A 22,032-nucleotide genomic window follows, 5' to 3' on the forward strand; every position below is an offset into this window, starting at 1 on the left:
GGGAAATAGAGTTGGGTTCATGGTGTGTTCATTTGCTGAAGCATGTATTTGTCCTTGCTTCTAAACTGACTGGCTGTGAAAGTCTTCTTTAAGGCTTGTATTCACAATGATTTTCTGTACTGTTTACTAAAGTTATTTTGCATCGTGGTGGTTCTTTGCTGACATCCATGACTTCCAGCTCTTCTGCTAAAGTAGGCTAGTACTGGATAACCCTCAGATCCCACCTGTTCTAGCATTTCATATTTCTGCCATGAGAAAGATCAATATAACCTAGATGTCTTTCTGGTCTGTAGACCCTCCCCATTTCCTAAAGAATAGGTAAAAAAATATTTTAGTGAGGTGTTTTTTCTTAGTTTGACAGTAAAATTAGGCTTATGTCATAGACTTTCTCCCTTGTTTAACTCTTCTTAGTTATTTATTTCTACAACATAACCTTTTCTATCATGATTTATTTATTAAATACTGTTATTTTTGTCATATTTGATTTCCTTTAGTTTCTGTGTTAATGAGGACTCTTTGTTACTTGATATCTTACAAGGCTATTGCTATATTTAGTGCAGACAATTTTCTTATTAATCCAGATCACATTTCTCATCTGCATTTCAAGTATATCCAGGTTGTCTGAGTCATTCTTTACTTTTACATCTATACTTTTAAATTTGGAGTAATCTCTTTTTTTTCCCTATAGGTAGAAGAAATTCTAACTCATTTTGCTACTAGGACTACAAATAGCAGTATATCACTCATATATTTAATTGTATATTGAATTATGACTAGTTCATTAAATCATTTTATATCTCTTATTTTTCTTCTGTATATATATTTTATAATACAACCATACTTTTCCCTTGGGTTATTTTGCCTTACAGTGAATTCCTACCATGACATATTCTACAACTTATATACATATACCTTCGCTTTTGAATAATCATCCGGGACCCTTCACTTGTGGTTTCTCTAGGGGTTCTTTTCTTACTGATTTATCTTTTTTGAACAATAAAGCTGTTACCTCACTCTTTTTTCTCCTAAACAATCCTTTTTATAAGATGATATATTCTTCAACATTTGTCTGTATTGATTTTCATTTCCCCATTATATTTCCATTAAACCCTTTTGCATTCCACTTCTATTCACAACTTTGGTTTTAACAATTACTTAGCCGTGCCATGATCGTTTTATGAGACTGGATGGAATTGCTTTTGTCTGGGAGTGCAAACTTAGGTCTCAGCTGCAGGCTTAAATGTCCACCAGCTGCAAAATTCATATGGGTAACATAACTCCACTAGGTGTTCCTCACAGAATTCTCTTTTACTTGTTTCAAAATTAAGTTTGCATCATTGATTGAATTTGGACAACTGATTTTCCAGCTCTGAATATCCTCTAATAGCAGACACACCATGCAGTGGCCCAAAAACACCTCTGCCATTTTCTAGCCACTCACAGTTACGCTGCTGCCCTTCCTTACAGGGAACAGAAAATTGTTCTGAGAAACTGAAAATAACTGTTGAATCGATTCCTTTTGAAAATTTTAACAGGCAGACAAAATAGTAGATCTCCTTGAAACTCCCTATACTTGCCCTTGCAAATGGATTTGCAAAATCTTGGCTTTTGTATCTGAGGGAAGAAATGTACCTTCTGCAATGTATTTTTGAGATTTGACAAGTTCTCCTTCTTAAAGTTTTCCCCCATTGTACCCAAACATTTATTTGCATTTACATCTTTGTTTTGGGTGGTTTGGGTGATATGTGAGTTTTCTTCCTTACCAGAAGTACATATATGTTTTTATAAATAACCTGCTTTTCACATAAGTATTTCCATGATCTGATGAGGTCAGTGAAATGTTATTTTAAAAAGCTTAGGTTTTTTAGAATGAATTGGTTCATTGATTTTACTGAAAAAGAAAGCCATTGTTGTCTAACAAGGCTCAAGAAAGTTAATCTTTGTGATTGGATAGGAGTTAACAGTTGCCCTTTCTTCACAGTTTATATCTTTGTACAGAAAAGAGATGTTATGCTGTTCACCAGCAAAGAAGATGAAATGACTTTCCTTGAAGCCAGAAAAGATATCAGAGAGATTATCACATACCTGTTAGCTTTTCTACCAGCCTCATTTTTCTTTTCAGCAATAGGATGTGAGTACTTTCTGAGAGAGAACAATAATCGTCAATAATGGATTACAATTGTGCAGGCTGATGGTCCAGTTCTTTGAACAAAATGGTTGAAATTCTTTTTCCTAATGACTAAGTCACTCTTAGTACCTTGTAGGCAAAACTATTATTTGATTCATGTGACTAAGAATAGCCAACAGAATTAGCCTTTAGGAGTTGTTCCACTGCTATTACTCATTCAGGTGGTCATGCTGACTTCAAAGGCACTACAGAGCCCTATGCATTATTCAGTAAGGTCTGAAAGACTGAGCCTTTAAACTTCCTTTAAACTTTAAACTTACTGCAACACGCTAAAGAGTTTTTTGAAAGATACTTTAATTATAAGATTGAGCAGAAGTGACTGCATTAGACGTTTGATTCCAAAATAGCACTGCGGTAGACAAGAATTAAGCACAGTGCTGTTATCTCTCTTGCAAGCAGAAAAATATAAAGTGAATTGCCCAAAGCAGGATAGGTGACCAGCTTTGGAGGACAAATTATAACAAAGAAATCACCACTTCACATTTCTACATTAAATGCAAAAACATGTATGTTTGTTAATTTTTTTCATCTTTGTTTTTAGCATATATGTATGATATGAAGATTGATTTAAGATTTTCCAATGAATTCAGTTAAAAATTGCAATCACTGTTACCTCCATCTCCCCTTTCAATTTTCTTTTCAGTCATAGCTTTTATATTCTGAGAGAAAATTAATTTATGTTGTGGCTAAATATTGAATTTTTTAACAGTGAACTCCTTAGAAATTTTGTGATGAATTCTCCTGAAATTTTGCAGGGGAAAACATGTACTCTAAACTGGACTATTTCTCTTTAGAGAACCTGTTAGAAAAAAAGATTTTGGCACTACTATGTTCTGAATAATCTTTCTCATTCTTGTTTTGTAAAAAATATTTTTAATTGAATTTTAATTTTGGAATCAATATTAATGATCATTAATTATTAGAATAATACTCGTTTATTCTTGTAAAAAAATTGGCAGCAGTTTATCAATATGTTGAAGGAATTCTGAATTTTATTTTATTCATCTAAGAAAATGAGCTTGCTAAGTATTGGTTGGTTTTTGAGATATAGACAGAGGTGTAAATACTGCCATGTCACTTAGCTTTCAATAAAATACTTCTGTGTTTGAAATGTGATACTCACATGTGTGCATCAGCATCTGACTTTTACAGTGATCCATTGAGAGTTTTGCTTTCGTCTACTTTGGCTAGGACAAAAGAAGGATCTCTGCCAAGTAGAGCTATGGCACCATCCTCTGTGATCAAACCAGCTGTGCTCTGTTTCCAGCCAAAGAGCAGATCACTTTCAGTGAATCCTAGCTCTTTCTAGCTTCTAATTTACTGAATAAATTCACACTATGAAAGCATCACTAATAATATCAACAACCAAAGACTTTATGCAGACACATATTTACTTCTTTCCAATATTAGTACCTGTGACCTAGCAGTAGTGCAAAATACTTTCCTCTTTTTCTGGATGTATTTAATAGAATTTTATGCAATTTAAAGTAATTGTTATTATTATATTCTGTAAATAATATGTATATTTTCTTGCATAAAGGTTAAGTACAATAGTGTTCTTATTTTTACCTGTTTTTTAGTGCCTTTGGGTCAAGTTCAGACCCGATGTAAGAGTGCAGCACAGCTCTGACATACTCTCTTATGCTTATAGCAGTGAGTGGCTCTTTCCATAATACATCACAGTCTCATTTTGCACTGCTTGTGGTGATGTTTGGTATCAAATTGATCAAATGCCCGGTCCCCAGTTGAAAGCTGTAAGACTACATAGGCTCTGCATTGGAGAAAATGTTGTTTGCTCAATTCCATCTCTATCTGTTGGAGCATTCAGCAGGAGAGCTAACTAAATGACAGTTCTTTTCAGCTGAAATGGGCTCAGAAACTAGTGTAAATTGAATGTTTGCTTCTATCAGATAGCCTTTCATTGCTCTGCATTCTCCATGTTTACATGCAGGGGAATCCAAAAGCAAAACATTTCTACTATCTTCTATCCACCTCTGCATTCTAGGCTTACATGGTTTTGATTTGGTAGAATAAATTCTGAGTCTGAAAAAAAAATAAATTGTGTTCTACCTTAGAGCAGTTCTGAGTTCAACTTGTGCTTGGTTCTTCTCGTCTTTTCATTCAACTATCCAATGATTTGTTGTTTATTCAGTGGTGAGGTGTCTCTGCAATGACAGGTCACAGTTCATTCTGAAGCAATGTTCCTACATTATGTGTGCTCTTTATTTCCCACTGAATAAGTGTATGATTACACCCAGAATACATTAAAATAAGAAATTCTATTTCACCTTATGAAGACTGTAAGGAACCATATGTTATCCTGTCACCTAGAAACTAAGGAGAGTTTGAAGAGCAGACCATACACTACATCATAGCAAAAGTTAGTATGCTACAGATGTACACTACAGATTTTTGAACCAGATGCTGGCAGGGTTTTTAAACAAGTGAAGATAATCCAGAGCAAATTCCTACATTTTTCCTGCTTCACCAATACATCTGAACTGCACCAAATACAATGTGGGCAACATCACAGTAAGAAAAATTATAAGAAGGATTACTATTGATAATCAAATCATTTATTATTAATAAACCAATTAGGCTAAAGGGGATAACAAGAGGTTTTAAAAATAAATGAGGAGATTATAGGAATGTGTCTGAAGAGGAAATAAAATTTTTGAATAAACAGGTTTTCATCTGTCAAATAAGTATTAATTCTTCAAAATAGTTAGCTGTTGCTCATATCTATTACTCAGTCTGGAACCACAGCACATTTCACTGTATTTCCTATACAATCTGTTCACTGAGTTTTTCTTCTGTTATGTCCTGGATAACTCAGTCAACATCAATAAAGACAATTTAACTTAAATTTGCTTGATAAGAACCATGTTATCAGGCTTTTGCATTTATTGACAAAATATGAAAATAGGCTGTTGATTAAGAAACATTTGTAATGGTCACTCAATTTATTAACAGTTAATTTCCATGTTCATCTTGGAGTGATTGTCTATATAAGTGCTTCATTTGCACAAAGGTTTCAGATCAGTAACGTCTATTGATGCTGTGGAATAGAATAATCAGGATTGGATTAATCTTGCCTAATACAAGATTTCTGCAACTGTGTATCCATGCGATCTAACCCTGTCATCCTACATTCTCTTTTTAGTCAATGGAGAGAATCATGCACTTTTATGGAATGCTGTATGTGACCTATTTTCAGCATCTTTGGTAAGGTAAGAATTATTTCATGTCTCAAGTTCCATTGTCAATATTTACTAAAGATGTACTGTTTAGAGCAAACTGATTCAGATGTAATCATTCTCTTTGTGGCTATCTACATTTGATGGGAAGAATTCCATCAAAGAAATTAGCAGCTTTGTCACTATCTGTCTCAGTCAGGGGAGATACTCCCTTTTCTAAAGAGTAATTAATTACTCTTTTTAGAGAATTGCGTATAGTCTACTGATCCTGACAGGCCAACAGGCAAAGATCTGTGAAACTATTAATTCCATCCAGTAAGAGGTGATGAGGTTTTGGCTTCTAAAACAGCCAGGACCCTCGAAAAAATACTATCTGGTCACATTGTTCTGTGTTGTTGCCTTATAACCTTCATCACAGATATTAGCTGCTACATACAGAAGTGCCAAAGCTAAAAGAAACCTAGTCTTTATCCACCTCTCCTGCAATAAATTCTTCTAAATGGGCAAAGAAAGAGTATCCCATCTACTTCTGTCAGATTCACTAGTCATTCAACTGAGTGAAAAAAGAACAGTTCAATGTCCTATCATAAAGATGATTAAGAACTGATCCAATTTAATAACTCTCACTACCTGAAAGTAAAGGGTCTGTTCTAAGTTACTTACCTCAACTCTGCCTTTGATCATATTAATCTTAGAAAACTCTCTAAAAGAGGGATAAATCTTCATCTAAACATCTTCCTCTTTTTCTACTGATTAAAGACAGAATATGAATGTCCTGGCTTTGGCTGGGATAAAGGTAATTTTCTTCTTAGTAGCTGGTACAATACTGTGGTTTGGATTTAGTTTGAGAATAATGTTCAAAACACATTGATGTTTTAGTTCTTGATAAGTAGGGCTTGCTCTAAATCAAGGACTTCTAAATCAACTTTCCCATGCTCTGCCAACAAGGATGTACACAAGAAGCCGGGAGGGTACATTGTGAAGACAGCTGACCCGAACTGGCCAAAGGGATATTCCATACCACAGAGCATCACTCTCAGTATATAAACTGGGGGGAGTTGGCTGGGAGGGGCCAATGGCTGCTCAGGGACTGGCTGGGCATTGGTTAGTGGGTGGTGAGCAGCTGTACTGTGCATCACTCCGTTTTTTTTTTCCCTTTCCTTAAAATTGATGTTGTTGTCGTTGTTGTTATTATTATTGTTGTTGTTATTATTATATTTTAGTTTATTTCAATTATTAAATTGTTCTTATCTCAATCCACAAATTTTACCTTTTTCCAATTCTTCTTCCCATCCCACCAGGCATGACAGTGAAGGGAGTGAGTGGCTGCATGGTATTTAGTTACTGTCTGGGGTTTAACCATGACAACGAACTGCGTACTTAACTGTTATGATGTGAGAGGTAAGTGCATATATTCCAGCCAAACAGTATTGTTCTGGGATTTGTCAGATGTGAGTTGCAATAAATGGTCCATCCTGATACTCAGGAAAATGAATAAACCTATGAAAAAACTTTCTTAGCTAAATAGGGGCTTAACATTGCAGTTCCAATACAAAGACAAAGCCACAGGAACAGGAACAGGCTGCAAAGGAGGAATTTCAAAATACTGTTTAGGCATGGGAAAGTGTTGCCGGGAAAGCCAGAGATCATGTAGAGCTGATATTTGCAGTCTGAGTTGTGTCAGGGACAAGAGCTTCTATTACTACATTAGCAGCCAAATGCTGAACAAGGAAAATATGAGCCTGTTGCTGAATGGAACAGGTGATACAGTGAAGATGAATGCTGCCTAATACCAGTGATCTGGAGGAGGTGGTGCAGTGTGGTCTCATCAGGTCTGCAGATGACTACATGTTGGACTTAAGACCTGCTGAGATCCCTCCAAACCTGGATGATCCTGTCATCATATAATCAAGTTTTTTCATAGGAAGGTAGCTCCTATAATGTCTCCTTGGTAATAGTTCTCTAAACTGTTCAATGAGATGAAAAAAAATCATCAAAAAAAGGTTAAATATGAGTGAAGACTGGATTTTGCTATTGCTTCCACTAGTAAATATCTATGCCTCTGAGGAATAAATAGGACTCTGTCTTTGACTGCCTTTCATTTTAAATGTCTGTAAAAAAAAGATCAGTTTTGACCCTGGTGTCAAGATCTGCTTCAATTCCAGAGTGGGCTTTTCCTTACTTGTTAGCTTTCCAATATAGTTCAGAATTTTTTTCCATTTACTCAGCTGTTTTGTGCCCCAAGTACTGTGATCCTTCATCACTGGCCTGCTCCTCTCATGCAAGTCTTCATATAAGTCTAAACAGATGACAGTTTACAGGGGCATGGATGTAGCACTGGAAGGAAGTTTAGTGATGAGCTGATGCACTGATGAAATTAGAAGGAATGATAAAAGATAGATGTCACTTCTGCTATGCTTACTCATGAGATAACTTTAGGAAACTACTGGCAACAGTTAAGAATAAGGCGAAGGGCCTTATCTCACACACACTGTACCAACAGTACAGTGTTTATCTTTGAAGCAAGCACCAAGGAAGCAAGCACCACGATATAACATTCTCATTTTAATAATGTATCCCATGTGCTTGTTTTACTTATTTTAAAAGTAGGGTAAGTCTAATTCCAATTTCCCAAATTGTCAATGAATGGTAATCAGTGAGATTATGAGTCTGAAAATTTACATATTTATAGGAAAAGTGTTGGTGATTAACTTGGAGAGCCTTTTTTTATTGATTGTATACTTCTGTCTTTTAACAATGACATTAAACAATACAGGCAGTATTTTAAAGCAAATGCTTGTCAAAAGTGAGGGCTTGATAGTTTTTGTGTCACAAACCATATATAACCAGAAGTCAGACAGAAGTTAATAGGAAGACTTTGATTTTCAGAGGTACAGACCTTGAGCAACTGTGTCTAAAGCCAATGAAAACTACACTTTCCACCTTTCAGAAACAGACAGTATATATTTAACAGATTGGAAAACCTCTAAAGTAGTTTAACTTCACTTACTTCTTAACATCTATATAAGGGATTAGCACAATCTTAATATCATATTTTCTAAGGACTTCACAGCCATTAATCGCATTTATTAATCTTTATAGCACCCCTGAGAAGTATGAAAGTGCTGCTATGCCTACATTAAAGATAGTGAACTGAGACACACAGAGACCAAATTCCAACGTTACAGTAAAGATCAGTAGTCGAAAAAGGAACTGAACCTATGCTATACAAACGTGAGGGTAACATTTTCTCTGGTACTACTTCCCCATATGATGAGTTGTTTCCTTCATATTCTTCTGATTACTTGAAACTGCAAATGTGTTCATAAATGCAGACACATCAGAGTATCACTGCAACACTTCTTAACTTTCAGATTTTCAGGATCCCAACTAAACAGTCTTCTGGTATGTGCTTTGAGCCTCATATTCTCTTATATTAGGCTTGCATTATGTCTTGATAAATTTATTTTTTCTGTTAGCTAATTCACCTCAGTTTTAACAAAGCATTTTGCTTTCTTATTGGTGGTCCATATGCCACTGATGTTTAATAAACTTGCATGTGTTTTAATCTTACTACTTCCTGATTTTTCTCTGTCTTGTTAAAGGTTAGGCAGAGATAGGCAAAGGTAAGACCTAAGACATAGGTTTGGATTGTAGATTAAGAGTCTAAAATTGTCTTTTAGTCTGGATTGTAGACTAACAGTGCCTTATTAAACTAAAAAGAACCAAAACCCTCAAGAAGTGCAATTCCTTGCACTTACAGCCTCATTCTATATCTCTACTTTTTTCCCATAGCAGTTACAGTGGATCTGATACATCCTTATAACTAATTTAGGTATGTTTCATATTTTCCATGCTTTTGCTTTTTCTGTGTTAACTCATTCCTCTGTAATTGTGTGTCATAGGAAATAGTGTATAAAGTTTTCTGAAAATTTTAACATTTAACTGAGAAACAGGAGGTAGGGGAGAATAGCTGTTACCCAGGACCTGTTACCAATAGCTGTTACCCAGCACCCTTCTACCTTTTTTCAGCTCCCCATATTTTAGCATCAGTTTCAACTTTCACATAATTCCACCTACACATTTGAAGAAAACCACTCTCCTTTCTAGCCTTGTTTTTCATGCTGCCCACTTTGTTCTGTTCTTTCATTACTATCTACCCTCCCTTTTCTTTATGTTCTTTGAGGTTCCATTCCATTTCTATGAATCCTGCTGCCTCTTCCCCTCAGCCATGTGCTTTATCCACATTATGTGACTCAATAGGAGCCGTGCAGCAATTGATTGGTAGCCAGTCAATAGTTCAGCAATTGGCAGGGAACTGCTTAGCACCAAATCATTGATTTCCTTCCCACTTGTACCTTCACAGCTGGTTACCTTTTTGTGTACATTACAGATAAAAGGAGATAAAAAATGGAAACTAAGTATATTTACATGTATATTACATATAGATAAAATATCATGTATTCATATGTTTAACAACTTTCTTTTCCAAGGAAAAAGCAGGTAAAAATTTGTTTTGGAGCCATGATCACATCCAACAAAGCAGAACACAAATCACCAGGAAGGAACACATCAGATAATGAAATCCATTAACTCTAATATTGAAAAAGGTTGTAAATTTGTTTTGGCATTGTTGTTCAGCAAACTCTGAAGAACTTAAATAATGACTTTGAATAAATTCCATTAATTCTGCTATTTTTAATTTTTTTTGAGGTTTAGAATAGGAAAAACTCAAATAAACTTCTGCAATTCCATATATATGGCTGATATAATCTGCATGATACCATCTACTTTGATCTTTGATTTAGAAGTCTTTTAAAGCCATATCTTTCAGAAGTCTAAAACATTAAGTTTACCCCCAGAGTTAAAAAAAAAATAAAAATTAAATATCAGTAACTAGGCCTCTGAACTACTGAAAAATCTGGCCTTGTCTCAATGCATAAGTGATAGAGATCTGGAGCTGATTGGAAAAATCTCTTGGTAGCGAAAACAAAACAAAACAAAACATCTAAGAATGTTATTCCCCATCCCGTTTTCTGTAGACTTTTAGGTGGAATTTAGGCATTTAAACCTATGGCTTAAGCTTTGGGCATATTTTTTGTTTAAATTAGATTACATGAGATGAGAAGAATACCTGACTATTCTGGCGACCTTTTACAATGGAGTGACTGCATTGGTAGATACAGAAAGAGCAAGTGATGTCATCTACCATTATCTCTAAAAGGCCTTTAGCATGGTCTCACACAACATCCTTGTCTTTAAATTGGAGAGATACAGATTTGATGGATGAACTATTCAAGTCTGAAGAGTTGCAGTTAATGGCTCAGTGTCCAAATGGACATCAGTAACAAGTGGTATCCCTCAGGGGTCCATATTGGGACCGATCTTTATTAATGATGTAGACAGTGGGACTGAATGCACCTTCTGCAAGTTTGTAGATGACACGAAGCTGAGTAGTGCAATTGATACACTTGAGGGAATGGACACCATCCAAAGTGGTCTTGGCAGGCTGGAGAAGTGGACCCATGCAACCCTCATGAATTTGAACACCACCAGCTGCAAGGTCCTGCACCTGGGTCAGGGCAATCACCAGTAACAGTATAGGTTGGGTGATTAATGTATTGAGAGCATCACTGCAGAGACAGACTTGGGGATGCTGGCAGATGAAAAATTGGACATGAGCTGGAAACACGCATTTGCAGCCTAGAAAGCCAAACATATTGTGGGCTACATCAAAAGAAGTATGACTAGCAGGTCAAAGGAGGTGATTGTTCCATTCTATTCTGCTCTGGTGAGACCCCATCTGGAGTACTGCATCCAGCTCTGGGGTCCCCATTACAAAAACAACATGGACCTGTTCGAGCAGGGTCAGAGGAGGGCCATGAAAATAAATGGAGAGCTATGAAGACAGGCTGAGAGAGTTGGCATTGGTCAACCTGGAGAAAAGAAGGCTTCTGGGAAGACTTCTTAGCAGCCTTTCAATACTTAAAGGGGGCTTATAGGAAAGATAGAAACTTTTTACCAGGGCCTGTAGTGATCAGACAAGGGGCAATGGTTTTAGACTGAAAGAAGGTAGATTTAGATTAGATATTAGGAAGAAATTCTTCATTGTGAGGGTGGTGAGGCCCTGGAACAGGTTGCCCAGAGAAGCCAGAGACACTCCATCCCTGGAAGTGTCCAAGGCCAGGCTGGATGGGGCTTTGAGTAACTTGGTCTGGTGCAAGATGTCCCTGCCCGTGGCAGGGGGGCAGGAACTAGGTGATCTTTAATGTCCCTTCCAACCCAAACCATTCCATGTTTCTATGATTCTGTATGGAAAGCTACTAAAAACTAAACCGTGACTTTTAAATACTCAAAAATGCACCATCTTTCACATACAGCTTTGGGGTCTTTTTTTGGTTTTTTGTTGTTGTTGGGGTTTTTTCCCCAGTTCTGCACTCCTTCTTACATTTTTTGCTTGGGTAACCATTTAGACCTATGAGACAGTATTGTACTTGCTAGTAACATGGTACAGGCTTTTCACCTCATTTACAGGGCCTCAAAACAGAAACTTGTTAGGCTTGTCTTGTCTCCGCTGGTTTTGACCTCCCTGCAGCTATGTTTTGTTCAATTTAGCTGTGGCAGCAGTTTTTCAAAGTGACCAGGTGGCTATGACTACCTGGTTTTAGTTTCATTTATCTCGACATGGTGTCACCATAATGTCACTATAATGAAGTAGTGTAAAGAAATACAGGTCTGGTATGATAACAGGGGCACTGAGAAGTGGAGATCCAGGAGGTGACTTAGAAGAGTACAGGCATGAAATGGTAAGAGAGAACACAGGCTTATTACTGGCAACCCCTTAGCTATAAGCTACTTGCTAACTGTCAATTAAGGAAATGGACACCTGGAGCTAGACAAAACTCATTTTAGGGGTAAGAAAGAAAACAAAGAAATAATATCTGACATACAGGAAAAGGACCAAGTATATTAAATTCTGATGTAATATGGGGCTGCAGACCAATGAGGAGCAAACAAAGGTATGCAAGCATGCTAGCAAACATTTAAAAATGACAAGTGGATCTAAACATGAAGTGAAGAATGTCAACAACATATTACTCCCAGCAAAGGACTGCAGATGCTGATGCCCTGCTGTGATACCTCCCATCAGCTTTGCCAGAAAAAAAAGGACTTCAGGACCCATAAAAGCAGTGGAAGGGTGAACACAACATCTGGAAGACAGGTAGGAAATAAGTCTGTGTATAAGAATTCTAATTGTATTATTACTGTTAATGAAACTTCTTCTATACACAAACTTTCTTTTTCTGTTATAATTAGATCTGGACTAATAAATATGCTTGGATTTGACTGTTAAGATTTCACTTATGCCAGCAATAAATTATTGTCTTAACATATATAGTGTTTCCTCTACCCATAAACAAGTGTTTGAGAATAAGGTTTTGGTTTTATTCTTGTTAACACTATCAAACAAAGCTCCTTTTTCAGTTTCACCAAAGCAAAACTAAAATGACTGAGGCTGGAGTTGGCTCCAAATCTTTCTGCCTGTCCAAAAAAATCAATTAAATTGTTGGCATGGTAAAAACAGCTAACAAATAGTGATTAAAATTATTTCTAGGAGCCTGTGGAAAGCCTGTTTTTATTGCAGGCTAACATTTATCTCTATACACATACAGACCTACCTACCTACATATCTGTAGATATGTATCTTTCATTTCTCTTAGTTACACTTGCAGGGTCCTCAAACTACGGCCCATGGGCTGGATACGGCCCCCCAGGGCCCTCAATCCGGCCCCCGGTATTTACAGAACCCCCCCGCCGGGGGTTTGCGGGGGGAAACCAAGCAGTCACAGATGACTGCCTGCCACTTCATCCGTGCGCCGGCCTCCTGGTTAAAAAGTTTGAGAACCCCTGATTTAAAGCTATCATTAGAGAGAAAATCAGGAAAAAAAAAAACACCAAACAAAAAAACCCCTACAGAACCTCAAAACCCAAAACTGCATCAATTTAAGTTACATACTACAGTTAATGTCACTGATCTTATTTTCAGTAAAGAAAAAAGAGCAACAGCTTTGGCCATGAGGCATTTGATCAGTTAATTAAATAATTCTTGAAGACATCTGACTGTGTCATCTTATTGGTGTCAGAAAACAAGATCTCACTAGTGCTTGACCTCAGAAGAACTTCTGTGTGAACCTGAGTACATTTTTGGCCACTTATGTGCTCATTTTTCAGACCTTACTTCCTTATGGACAGCAGTACAAGTAGGGTTTATATTGATGATTCCTACCACTCAGGGGGTAGGAACTAATGTTCACCTGGTTCATGAACAGGCATCTGAATGCTGCTGCAAAATGCACAGGGTGCTAAACATGGTGCTGAGAATGGCTTTATTATCATAACGTGCCATTATGCATAGCCATCACATCCTACTGAGATTCATCTAGAGTGTACCAGGAAGACTTCATTAGTGGAGCACTGTCCCAACCTGTTTTAGAGATCAAGATTAAAAGTAAAATCTCTTGTCAGGTAGTAGAGTCCTGTGTGTTTAGCAATGCTGAAGATATGCCTTTCTCCACAAACCTACCTCTGACTCTTTAGTCATTGTGTATTCTGTAAGTGTGATTTGTCTTTTACAGAGGCAGCCCACTTGCATTTGAAAAACACTGTATTTTTATTTATTATCTAGATTACACTTATCTTCCACTATTCTTGTAGGGTTTTTGTATATTTCCAAAAAAGAATTGTTATGATTCTGATTAGTTTTTTCCATATAACTCATCCTTAGATGATTAAATTTATTTGGCAATTGAAATACTGGTGACAAACTATTAAAGAATTAGTTTCAAGGGCTATCTTGTTCTCAGTACAATTCTACTTCATAAGACTTTGATCTGTAAAATCGCAAGAATAAAACTATTTGACTTCTGTTTCCTCATCCCGAATGTTAAAATACTTTTTAGAATCTTTCCTTTACAATGTTTCTATTGTCTTCCCCCCCTCCACCCCCCACCACTTTCTTTTTTCTTGAAAGGCAATTACCACTCTTCTTAATGTGGATGCATCAATTTTAGCTCTTTGAAGTGAACAGTAAGCAAGATTTAATGATGTATTGAAGCTGAGGAAATCCACTGATGAAATACTGGCAATTCTGCGTCTAAGTATTTTTTAGTTGAATGATGAAAGTCTATTTAACAACAGTGACTCTAAGTAAAAATTTACATAGAAGTTATAAAATTTATTTTTATTTTATCTTTATTTTTTATTTTTACAGCTTTCCTCAGCATCCGATACTAATTCCAGGAACAGTATGATGGACTTGCTGAACTTTAGTCTTATCTACATTGGCCATCCTTATTTTTCAAATGACATATTTTCATATTACATGCATACACATTTGCAACTATATAAACCTCACTCAAGCCTGTGCTAAGATCCTGTGCATTTTGATTTTTTTTTCCCAGGCAATCTACTTTTATGCCTGGATGATGCTGTTTAAAAATCAAGATATGGTCTGTTTCTGATATTCCCCTTAATTGTCACCAATCATGGATGTTTCAAGAAATGTGAAGATAATAAAGTACAGAGCTCATAGAACTGTAGAATCATTTAAGTTAGAAAAGAACTCTGAGATCATGAAGTCCAACTGTCATCTCATGCTTCTTACATTAAAAAATGTGTTCTCCTTTTCTACTCCGCTAATAGTATCTCATTTTGAGGCTTCAGTTTTTCAAACTCTTACTTTGCAAATCTACTGTTCTTTTATATGTCACCTGTAGATTGGGTGGGATTTTTTTCATATCCATGTGCCTTGATGTAATGTCAATTTCTTTTTTAAAATACTTTTTAGGATTGAGATATTTTTCTGTAGTATCTTGACTATTATAAAACTAGAATTTCCCTTCTGTTCTGTTTCTTTCCTCAACTTCTCCCATTTCTAGGATATCACACAGTTACACTCTTTGTTTCATGCCTTCTTTTTTCAAGTCTATCACAATCACATTACTTCTTTTACCTTTTTGTACTAATGCAATTTAATGCCCTCCACATTTCAAAATTATTGTAATGTATAGCTCTGATGACCCAAATGAATCATGGTGATGAGTACTAAGCTGTTTCAACTTTCAGGAAGAAAACCTTTCTCACAAAAATAACTCGGCTATTTGCTAAAGCCATGTGTCTCACTTTGTTTTCTAAGTGAGTCCTTTAAACTGAAGGACTCAGGGGGTGGGGTCCAAGTGGCAATGCTCACACCATTGCATCCAACCAAGGAGTAAGCCAAGCCAACCAGAGCAGTGATAAATGTTCCCTTGCTGCCTTCCAAGATGAGAACCAGAAGGCCAACCACCTCAAGGGTGTGTGGCTATGGTGAACCATCTTGCACCCCTCCTGGGAAACCTGCATGCTCCATTACCTCTCTGAAATGCCCGTACACCAACACACGCAGCACGGGGAATAAACAGGAAGAACGACAGATCTGTGTGCGGTCACAGGGCCATGACCTCACTGCCGTTACAAATACACAGTGGGAGAGCTCACATGACTGGAATGCTGTCAGGGATGGCTATGTACTTTTTAGGAAAGACAGGCCAGCAAGGTGAGGTGGTGGAGTTGTTCTTTATGGGAGAGGGCAACAGGAATGTCTTGAGCTCTCCCTTGGAGTGAATGCAGAAGTCAAAAGCTTATGCGTAAAGATTAAGGGGCAGGCCAACACCTGTCGTGTTTTTTTGCTACAGGCCACCTGATCAGGCAGAGGAAGTCAATGAGGCCTACAGACAATTGGAAGGAGCATCACGATCACAGGCCCTGGTTCCAAAGGGGGACTTCAACCTTCCTGATACGTGCTGGAAAGGCATCACAGCTAGGAACACACAGTCCAGAAGGATCCTGCAAAGCATTGGTGATAACTTTTTGATGCAGATGGTGGAAGTGTCAATGAGGCAAGATGTGCTGCTGGACTTTGTACTAACAAAAAAAGAAGGCCTGACCACAACCCTGAGAGCTGGGCCTGTTTACCCTGCAGAAAACTGAAAGGGCATCGTATCAATGTCTACAAATACCTTAAGGGTGAGTGTCAAGAAGATGGGGCTGGGCTATTTTCAGTGGTGCCCCGTGACAGGACAAGGGGCAACGAGCACAAACTGCAACACAGGCAGTTCCACCAGAATATGATTAAAAGCTTCTTTCCTTTGAGGGTGACAGAGCGCTGGCACAGGCTGCCCAGAGAGGCTGTGGGGTCTCCTTCCCTGGAGACATTTAAAACCCGCCTAGATGTGATCCTGTGCGACCTGCTCTAGGGGACACTGCTTTAGCAGGGCATTGGACTAGATGATCTCTGGAGGTCACATCCAATGCCAACCATTCTGCGATTCTGTGGTTTGTAAGTAATTAGAAGGTGATTGCACTTGTTGACCCACAACATCATTTCCACATAGCAAAAAATTATTCTTTGCTAGAATTAATAGATTGTAGTGTCTACCTAGACACATGGTAAAATCTAATAATATTAGGAAAGAATAAATTATTCTGAACAATTTCCTTGATTTTTTCCTTTCTTTTTTTTTTTTTTTTTTGGTTTGGTTTTTTTGTTATTGGTGGTGTTTTTTTCCTTCAGAGCTCTTTAAAAAAGTAAATGTTTCAGATAATATTCTACATCCACAGAGCCTACTATCTGGCATAAACAGCATCAAAGGGCTTAAAACAAATAAACAAACAAGCAAACTGTTGCCTGATTATTCAGTCTCCAAAATTTATTTTGGGCCTACATTTTGCAAATACAAGATATTCAAACTAGTGATCCATGCATTCAAAGGAGAACCATGTTCTAGCTACCAAAGCCTTGTACTGAATCCAATATAACGGGAAAAGTGCTGTAAACCCCACATACAAACTTTAATACAGAACTAATGTTTCAAGACATCTAAATATTGATTTATAGTATCCTCTGTTTCTAACACCTTTTTTCCTTTTATTCTTTTGTCAGTCTCCTCCCCTAATGAACCACTATTTGCTATATTGTATTTCTCTAAATCTTTGCTGATTTGACTTTTAGTGTTAGGCTTTAATTATTCCTGAACTGAAGGTTCCTTTAATCAGTATCATTTGTACAATGTTCTATCTTTTCAACAGACCAATACATCAAACTGGAACAGAAAATGATCTTGGGAAAACATATGAAATAAGATAATGATTAGACTTTACAATAATTCCATTGAGAATGTTTCTATTTGTCTTAGTAAACTTGTCTTTTTAAAACCTAGCTATAGGCATTTGAAAAGTAAAATTCCTCAGGCATAATTTGTCTTGGCTCAGTCTTTTTCAGTTACATATTATACAGGGGTTTTGCATGAAGAGAAGGATGCAGAAGAAGAACAATGCTTCTCGGACATTAGCTACTTCAATAACAACAGCAACAACAACAATAATAATGATTATGATGACAATAATAATAGTAATTAGTAGTAGTAGTAGTAGTATTAATACTTTCTATGTGATTGTCTCTGCTAACAGTGGTAACCTCTACCCACCTGAGCCTTCTGGTCTCTGGTCTCAGAGGTTCACCTGCATGTGGGATACCAGTGGAAGAGGGGGCTCTCAATCCTCTAAGGCACCACCACAGGTGTATAAGACACTGAGCCACAGACTGATTCAGATGCTCAGCCAGAGCTGCTTTGTTAATAGCTTAATAATAGGTCTGGGTTTTTTGGGGGTTTTTTTGAGTGTGCTAATAGATTTTTTCTGGCATACATTACGTTGCAGAAAGTATGAAGAAAAAAAAAAAAGACAAGTTGCTAATTTATGGAACAGGGGACTGGCTTTTAGACTCTCAGTGTCTTTCAGATTCACAATCCAATTATTAATTAAAGCTCAAAGACTTTTGGCTGGGTTTTCACTGTAACTACTGCCAGAAAAGTAGTCCTTGGTGAACAGTAATAAAGAGAGATTACTTTGGACCTCATTACTGCGTGATGAGATTTCTGTTAGTTTTGATAATGGATTACTGCTTTGTTTACAAATGGACATTCACTATCCCACAACAGCCCTGATGATGTTACATAGAAACAAAACATTCTTAGGTTTTTAAGATATTATCAAAACTAACAAATTTTGAATTATGTGTATAGTTCATACCAGTGGTAAAGTAGTGGGAATGAACTCACAAGAAGTTGATGAACACTGGACCACAGTCAGGTCCTGTTCTGACACCATTTATCCGTGAGTAATCCAGGCAAAAATAAAATGAGACAACCTAATTTAGAGAAGCTTTAAAATACATATTTCAGTGTAGAGAAAATATAATGAATAATAAGTTCCAGAATAGCCAAAAAAATGTCACTACCCGGAGGCAGGAAACAGAAATAAAGTAACTTGGAGTGTACAGGGTACTGATACAGTTTTTCAAGAGCAGAAGCAAATCACCATGCAAAACTTAACCTTGATTCTGGTTCTTCCACACCTCACATGGACACTGAAGTGAATGTTCTGGGCCATTCTGGGCATCTATCAATTTATTTGGGGCTTTTTTCATTATTTTTTAAAGATCTAGGTTTAATTCTACAAATAAATAAATGTCAGCACTTGAACATGAATCTCAAAGTGGAGTTCTCACCTATTTCAGCCTGTTACAAAAACTGTACCATTTAGACTGAGTAATCCTCAAGTATGATTCTACATCAGCTAAAAGTAATTCATTAAGATGTCACTAAAAATGGCACAGAGCTTATGGACAAAATCACTGACTGCTCTTTTTGCTAAGACATCCCGGGTATCAGGATGAAAACAATTACTGGAAGACACAGAGCACTTTTGGCATCCCTAAACGGAAAGTAGACACTTCCTTCAAGTGTATATCATAAAAAGGCTTATTTTCCTCTGCTATAAGCAAAAATTATTCTCACAGATAATATTTTTTTTCCACATGGAAAATTAATTTTTTCTTAAAATAAACTGAAGACTACCAATATATAAAAATTTTCTTCATGTAATCTAAAAAGCCATCCTTTTCATTTCAAATGTGCAAAGTTCGGTTTTCATTAGCTATACACATGCAGGAGGAAGAAGTCAGGGGTTTTCCTATACTAATTATATTTTTAAAGACATAAATTGAATAATACAAATTCTAGATGGAAACAGATAGTTGTATTCATTACTCAAGACCAAAAATTCCAAATGCATGAAAGCTGCATGCCTAAACTTATTCTCAAAGCTATACAACCACCTGAGTTCCAACTGATCCATAAGCACAGGATCTAGGAAATACTGATTTCAATATAAGAAATTAGGAAAATAATCTACCAAAGTACCCATTCTCTGTGTCAATACTACACTGTTTCTGTTCATGGTACGGAAGTAGAGCATACCTCCTATCTGCAGATAAGAGGATTGTGTATTGTTTTTACGAAGGTGCCTTACCTTTGTCCACTGTCATTTATCTGAGTCAGATATTCTATGTAAAGTTATATTTACCAAGGAACAACAAAGAGTCTGAAGGGAGGTGTTTTTATCTGAGGTATTTGTCTCTCTCTTTCAGGTTTAGGTTCAAGACAGAATATGACCTCCAAAGTTTTAGATAATTGACTCCTATCTTACTATTACACTATGAGATAAAAATCAAGGGACAAAATGCAACTATTAAATGCATTTACAGAAGAAATTATATTGGGCACATAAGACTGAAATAATATTTACAACATCTTTCATTAACTTGACAAATAAACCAGAAATAATGATTATTATAGATGACAGTAAAATCATTCAGGGATGGTTTTGAAAGTTGCTCTTGTTCCCAAAGATATCCTGAAAGTAAACATTTTTTTTTTGTAATTCAATATTAAACTTTAGATATACCATGTATCTGAACAAAACAAGCACTCATGTGCAAGGGGATCATTAATCACAGGCCAAGCTTTACTCAGAAGTTCTGTCAGTCTTTACATGCCTCAGAATTGCTGCCTAATCTTTATGTGTCTCCCTTATTTAATAAAAGTGAAAAGTAGTTGTGATGTGCATCTGTTAAAATATAGTGAAACTTATGAAAACAAATTTTTAAAAGTTCTTTTTTTTTTCAGTAGAGAAAGACCCAGAAAAAATAGCATAGCATAGCATAATTTACATTAGCTTAGCATAGCACAGTGTGGAATAGAGTAAGATTTTTACATAAATCCAGTTGGATCTGAAACAGAGGAAATAATCATAGACTCACAGAATGATTTAGGTTGGAAAAGACCTCTGAGATCATGCAAATCCAGCTGTTAACCCAGGAGTGCCACGTCCATTCACCAAGCCATATCACTAAGCACATGCTGTAACACTGTTACACATAATGTAAAAAGACCCTGTTAATCAATAATAAGTCTAGAAAAAAACCCATTATTTTTAGAGACATATTTATCAGAAAACCATTACTTGTCATGTTTCTGCTAAGAGATGGCAGCTTGCATGTGCCTGATGAGGCGTGTGTGGGCCAGGAGTAATGGCGACCACTCCCACTCCCACAGAGGGCAACACGGGGAGCAGTAGAGACCAGGAGCGCTGGGACCAGAGTAGGCAAACAGGGCATGGTGTGTCAGCCAGGGCATGGCACAGCAGTCGTCTCAGCGGGTCACGCGGGAGGGCGCGCAGGGAGGGCGCCACTTTGAAGGAGGGATGTTCCACTTTCCAGTGGAAAGACTTGAAGTTCGTGTAACTCAGCAACTGGGCACCATTCTGTGACCATCTGCACAGGAGAAGGGCACTCATCCTGCCTGACCCTCACAGTAGAATGGCGGGCACTTGTCTGAGAGCAAAGGCTGCAGCTCCAGCTGGGGGGTTGGCACCATCTACCCCAGCAGTGGCCAATGCCCCCACCCAGATGGGGCTGCTGATGGGAGAGGCTGCAGCGCAGGCCTCAGGCTGCGGGACGTGCCCAGGCCTTTCCCCCAGGATGGACACAGGCTGCAGATCTGCCAGCAAAAGGTGTGCCCAGGTGGAGGAGCTTCAGCAGGTGGCTGAGCTGCAGGAGGCAGTGAGAAGGCTGAGTAGCATCAGGGAGGCTGAGAAGCAGTCAGGTAGCCACTTACAAGTGCAGTCTGTAGTGGACTTGCAGCCCACGGCCCAGCAACCAAAACCGCCCCCACCAGTGCACACAGAAGTGAGGGGGCCAATAATGCAGAAGAATGGAAGCTTGCAACGGCAAGGATGTGCAGGAAGACAAGACTTCCCCCAAAGCCTGAGATGCCCCTGCAGGACTGCTTCTCTGCTCTGCTCCCATCCTTCTCATGCCTTTTGTAAGTGGAGGTGATGTATGGAAGAGTAGCTTTAAATGGAAGCTCAAATGTAGAGAACTGAACTGTAATTCATATGAGGGTTTGGGTTTTAAAATATTTTGGGGGGAAGGTATTGATGTCCTTTCATTTTTCTAAGTGTTTCTTACATTTTTCATGGCAAGCAAGAATCTCTAATTTAACAGTTTGTCTAGTAAAAAGCTGATGTTTTTGTTCAGCCTTCGTCCCTTTAATAACCATGTTTGGCCAGCACACAAGCTGTCCCAGCACCACAGTTTGAGGACAAGTTTTAAAAGAAATTCAACACAAACTTGTTTAATATCATGAAGAAAATCTGCACATTAATTAGTTTACGAATGTAGTTCTCCCAACTACTACTTTGTTGCTT

Source organism: Falco cherrug, chromosome 6 (genome assembly GCF_023634085.1).
Source record: "Falco cherrug isolate bFalChe1 chromosome 6, bFalChe1.pri, whole genome shotgun sequence".
Taxonomy (NCBI): domain Eukaryota; kingdom Metazoa; phylum Chordata; class Aves; order Falconiformes; family Falconidae; genus Falco; species Falco cherrug.